General features: G+C 37.3%; 1 pseudogene; it reads right to left on the reverse strand.

The window, feature by feature from the left end:
* Window positions 1-2,530: 2,530 nt before the first annotated feature.
* LOC143389469 (centrosomal protein of 83 kDa pseudogene) lies at window positions 2,531-4,870 on the reverse strand (annotated as a pseudogene).
* Between the last annotated feature and the right edge of the window lie 1,041 nt (window positions 4,871-5,911).

Below are 5,911 nucleotides of genomic sequence, written 5' to 3' on the forward strand. Positions count from 1 at the left end.
ACCTGACTAGTACTCTTTCATAGCCACAATTTTATAAAAGCCATAAAAGAGAAGAAGAGCCCTGACCCAAAGTTTGTAAAATGCATTTTGCATTTGGCTAGAGTAGGAGTAAAATCACATTACCAAATTTCTGTACACAGATAAGGCTAAAGAACTATTGATATTATGTCACTAATTCTGCCTTTTTTAATAGATGAGGTTTATACAGCTGTTCAGTGTCAAAAAATATTTTCAAAATCCCACAAGTACTGTGTGAGTGTGTGTGTGTGTGTGTGTGTGTGTGTGTGTGTGTTAGTGTCTGTGTTTATATGAGTGTAGTGCTGGTGGTTAAACTGAGAGAATTAATATTCCTGAGCTATATTCTCAATTTTTTTTTCTTTTCTTTTTCTTTATTTTGAAACAGGATCTTGCAAACATGCTTTGTTGTGTGCCCACAATTTTTAAGTACATATCAAGATCAAATATGCCTGACACAAAGGCAAAACTTACCTCCTTTAGAAGTTATGCTTCATCATTATTTTTAAGTAGTGACATTTTTAAGTAGTGACATTTATTCAAAAAGGGGAGGGGGGTTACACATATATGTGGCTCATGTCAGCAATCTTAATAATTTGGGAGACTTAAGCAGAATAATCACAATTTCAAATTCAGCCTAAATAATATGAGAGGGCCCTAAGAAACTAAGCAAGACTTTGTGTGAAAGCTAAAAATAAAATAAAATACAATTTAAAAAGCCTGATGATATAGAAGTTTAGGGGAACTACACTGGGTTAAGTATTCATTCCTCTCCCCTTTAAAAAAAAAGAAGAAATAAAAAAAAGAAAAACAAAATTTTTACTTCTGATGAACTTCTTATTCAATGGGGATAATATGTTTGAGAAAAACGTCTAAAGCTTATAGCAAGGAATTAAAATAAACTTGGGAAATTGCTGAAAATTGAATTGAAAAATCTAGAACAAGCAATATTTTTTAAATTTCTTATCAGGAGAAATTTGAAAACAGGCATATTTCATTTCAGTCATGATGAAAATGCAGGATGCTATGGAAACTGCAACAAAAAGACTGTATCTGTATCACAAAAGTTTTGTAAATGGAGAATATGAAACACTACATTAAAAAAGTGAGTGTGAGGAAAACATTAAGGCCATATGTGTAATCTAAAATAAATAATATACTAAATCTCCAGTATATGAATTTTATCTGGGAGTATGTCTACAAAACAACACAATACTCCTTAAATAAAGCAGAGGATTTGTGATAGTCTCAAATTCAAAATGATTTCACATCTGTGGCTGTTGTGCAGGGGCTTATATCAAAAAAGCAAGGTTTGGGGCTCAAGCAGTTGAATGAAGATGTGAGGAACTTTTGGGATGGTAGGTATGCTACTTTTTTTTTTTTTTAGAATTTTTAATATTTATTTTTTAGTTTTCGGCAGACACAACATCTTTGTTTGTATGTGGTGCTGAGGATCGAACCCGGGCCACACGCATGTCAGGCGAGCACGCTACGGATTGAGCCACATCCCCAGCCCAAAGTATGCTACTTTTGAAGGCAGCAATAGCCCATAACCAAACTCTAGCTTCTATCCCTCAGCCCCCCCCAAATTAGTAAATAGAACTTTTTTTTATGCAGGTCAGATAAATAAGGCATATCATCAACATTTTATTGATGTAAGAGCATGCTCACAAATACATGTTTTTGATCTTGAGTACATAGATTGAATATGATTGTTTATGACCTTGGTTACTTGCTAAAAATACAGCCCTCTGGAAGCCTGGCCAGGTACTAACATACTTGGTCTTTTTTTGTCCTTAAATGCCTTATGGCATTGAGCATTTTAGAACTTCTATTGTAAGGAGCAATGCTAACCTCTCCATTCTTAAGGTGCAACACAGAATGCTGTTTATCTCTAATTCCTACAGACAAAAATTAATAATCTTGCTCTCTTGCCACCTGGGTAAATTATTTTTTAAATCCACCAGTTCTACTTAACAGGTAAAAATGGGGTAAACTTGGATACCTGGGATGACCATGCCTGTTGTTCACTGAAGCCATTGGATACTGTTGTTTCATTTAATGCATCATCCATTGACTGGACTTGAAGGCCTTTATCCTTCTTCTTCTCCCCAGACTCAATCATCACAATGGAGAAGGATGATGGGTATTTTAAAAATACAGAGATCTTACTCTACTGGATATACTTTGGATTCCTATACTTCTTGATTATTTTTCAATTTCTCATTCTGGTAATCTCTCATACACTTGCATCAGTTTTTTTTTTTTGGTAGAAAAATATTTATTAAGCTGTTTAATAAATTATGTGTACACAGCTTTTAGAAAAGGTAACCTTTTGCAATAAACCTATATATTTAGATACCTTTAAAGATTTTTAAAATGTACCTTTAAATTGTCATCTTTTTTCCAAAAACTAGAAATTTATAACTCTTGTATATTAGTAAAGCAGTTTACTGACGTTCTTATTGTCAAGCACCTCAGAGATGAGAAAAAAAGAATTCAAGATGGGTACATTTCAGGCAAAATACCAAAAAAATTTAGAAGTGAAAATTTTAAAACTTGATTTCCTATTATTTATTTTCATATTCAGATATTATATATTGTAAAATATCTCTGAAACTTTCTTTTAATGCTTTATTAGTCATCAGTATAATCGGAAAATCTGAATATCGTGCAATGCGGCATGTAGCTGATACCTTTTCTAGAGGCACATTTAAGTATTTTGGCAAACAGTAATAAAGTATATCAATGCCATGTACATTAAAACTGCATGCTTTATTGAGTCTCTTTATTTCACCCCTTTTGATCTGCCTTTTATCCAAAAACATCATTCCCCAGGAGATCCTAGTTCTTCTAGTTGTTTTCTTTGTGTTATTTCTAGTTCTTCCAGTCTTTTGCGAAGTAGCGAGAGTTCCCTTTGATGCTGTTCCTCCTGCATATGTGGAGGAAAGGACAGTTCCATGCCTGGAACCATGGCTGATGACTGCATGCTAACAGGATTGACAGATGCTGTTGGAGTCATGTTAGGAACCAAAATTAGACTTCAAAATTCATTATGTCGTCTCTGTATATCTTTTAGTCTTTTTTGAAGTCTTGTATATTCTTCAAATGGAACATTTTGTCTATTTAACACCTGATTTTCTGTTTGTAATTCTTCTTTCTTTGCCTCCAAGACTTCTACTTTCTCTTGCAATCTCCTCAATTTGTTTTCATGAAGAGATTTTCTCTTTTTCTGAGCAATGGCAGCAAGCTGTAGTTTCTCTTTAGTTTGATTATACTTTTCTTCTCTATCTGTGATACGTGCATGAAGCTTATGCTTTTCTTCCAACCACAGTATTTGTTTTTCTCCCAATGTCTTTTCAACTTCTACTTGCACTTTTTCAGCTTGGCTTCTTAAATTTCGGCATTCTTGTTTTAATCTCTCCACCATTTCCTTCAACATTTGGTTTGAATTCAGCAAGTCATTCTCTGACTGTGCCAGTGAGGTCACCTGGATCTGCAAGCTACTGATTTGCTGTTTCAGATCAGAATTTTCACTTTTTTCTTTCTCTGCATTTTCAATATTCACAATTTGTTGTTGAAGTTTTAACCTGATACTCTGAAGTTCCCTTCTGGCCGATTCTTCTGCCATCTGTGATGCCCGCAATTTCTCTTCACACTGATCCTTTTCAGATTGCCTCCAGACGTCATGTTCCAATTTCATTTTCTCCAAATCTGCTAATCTGTTCTCAAGTTCTAGCTTTTCACCTTGTAATACTACAAGTTTTTTATAACCTTCTTCCTTGGCAGCTTGTACTTTACGTATTAATTCACGATCCTTTTCTACTAATAGCACTTTGTGGTATTCAACAGCTGATTTGAGGATTTCATTGTCTGACTGTAATCCATCCAATTCACTTTGAATCTTATTCTTTTCTCTTTCTAGCTCACTTTTAGCTCTTGCTGCCTCCAGTTTGATGTCTGTTATTTCTAGTTTGTTTTAATGTTTAAGTTCTTTTACCTTACTGGTCAATGTATTTATTTCTCGGTCAGCTTTATGCAATTTACTGGTTAAAAAAGTATTTTGTTCATTGCTTGATTGTAGCTCTTTTTCCAAACGTTCAGCCTGTAGCTTAGCTGACTGTTTTTCAGCCTCCAGAGACCTAACTGTAGCCTGCATCTCAGCCAACTGTTGCACCTGTATTCTTTGGACATTTTCTATCTGAGCACCAGAATTCTCTTTTTCAGCCCTTAATTCTGCTACTTCAGCCTCTAAACCTTTTAATTTCTGAGACAAATGGACTTTTTCTCATAGAAGTTGCTCCATTCGTTTGGTGTCTCTTGTAAGATCAACACTAAACAGTTGGTTATGTAGTTCTTCTTTATCTTTCTCCAGTCTTGCAATCTCTGATTCATATTTTATTTTTTCCTCTTCTGAAATGCGTGCAAATTCTTCTTTCTGGTGTTCAAATTCTGACTTGAGAAATGTATGTTCATAGCGAAGCTTATTATATTCAGCTCTATACTTCTCCACTTCTTCATCCAGATTCCGTAAACGTTCTCTCATTAGAGTTTCTAATTCTTGTTGTATTTGGGCTCTTAACAATTCCAATTTTTGTGACGTTAAAACCTGCAGTTTTATTTCTTCTAAATCTTTAGTTTTCTCTACTAATTCCCCTTTTAGCTCTTCAAGCAGTAGCTGGAATTTTTCCTGGTTTGTTTCCTTTTCATTTAACAAGCGCTTGAGTTCATTTTGTGATTTTATGTACTCACCCTGCAATCTTGTGTGTTCAACTTTGAGAGTCTGATAATTAGTTTTATGATGGTCACATCGTAACCTTTCATCAATTAACATTTTGTTGGAACTCAGATTCAGAATTTAGTCCAGTGTCTCCACCAGTTGGAAAAATGTTGGGAAAAGTGTCCATATTGGTAAATAAGCTGACAACCATGTAATAATAAATTGTGGCTTTATTATGGTTTTAGTTCTTTTTTGAGGAGTATTTCCCACTTCTTTCTTACTAAGACAGAATCTCAGGAAACCAAATTATACCATACTCTCACCCGGTCCTTGCAACGTGCGCGCAGGAAACTTAACCATGACGGGTGTTCTGGCCTCACTCGCCCCCGGAGGACACCTCCACAGCTCCAACCACCCACACCCACTCAACTCTGTTCGCGGAGGCATTGAGGCTGAGGGGCAGAGTCCTACGGCAGAGGTGTCCGCCCAGCCCGCCACGTCTGGCGAGTCTCAGCGGCCGCTCACGCCGCAGGCAGCAAAAAAGGTGCAGGAGGACCGAGGAGTCTCAAGCTTGGGACCCTGGGGAAATATGAGGTCTCCCGGTAGAGCCACGAGACTGGAGAGGGCGGCCGCGAAGAGCCCCCGCTCCTCCTCGGTGGACAGGGTTCCTCAAGGTGCCGGGCCAGACCTGGCGCCGAGGTGCGGTCAACTCGCCGCCTCGGCCAGATGCCCGTCGCCCGACGCTCCTCCTGCGCCAAGGCGCCGACCCGGTCCCCACTTGCATCAGTTTTTGCTGTCAGATCTATAGAAACAATTGATCCCATGACCAGAGCAGCTGCACATGACTCATTTGACTACTTCTCCAAATCATCTATGCCACTGCTGCCACTTTTTTCTTTGGCAAGGGGCTGAGGCCTGGGCTTCAGCAGTTCATTGATAGTTCAAATTCCAAGGTTTATGTTTGCACACAGTGCAGTCAGAATCCTTATTTCTGTTTACAAGGAACTAATCCCACTATGTAACAGCTCTCCACAGGAGTTCACTGTAATTGGACTGAGGCAACAAACTGTTGTATGCTTTTTCATGTCCTTAGTTGCCACTACTCCCCTAAAAATCTCCATTAATTTTTCAGGACTGAGATATCTCTCACCTGCAAATATCCTAAAGACTATTAGA

This window comes from Callospermophilus lateralis, unplaced genomic scaffold (genome assembly GCF_048772815.1).
Source record: "Callospermophilus lateralis isolate mCalLat2 unplaced genomic scaffold, mCalLat2.hap1 Scaffold_63, whole genome shotgun sequence".
Classification (NCBI taxonomy): Eukaryota; Metazoa; Chordata; class Mammalia; order Rodentia; family Sciuridae; genus Callospermophilus; species Callospermophilus lateralis.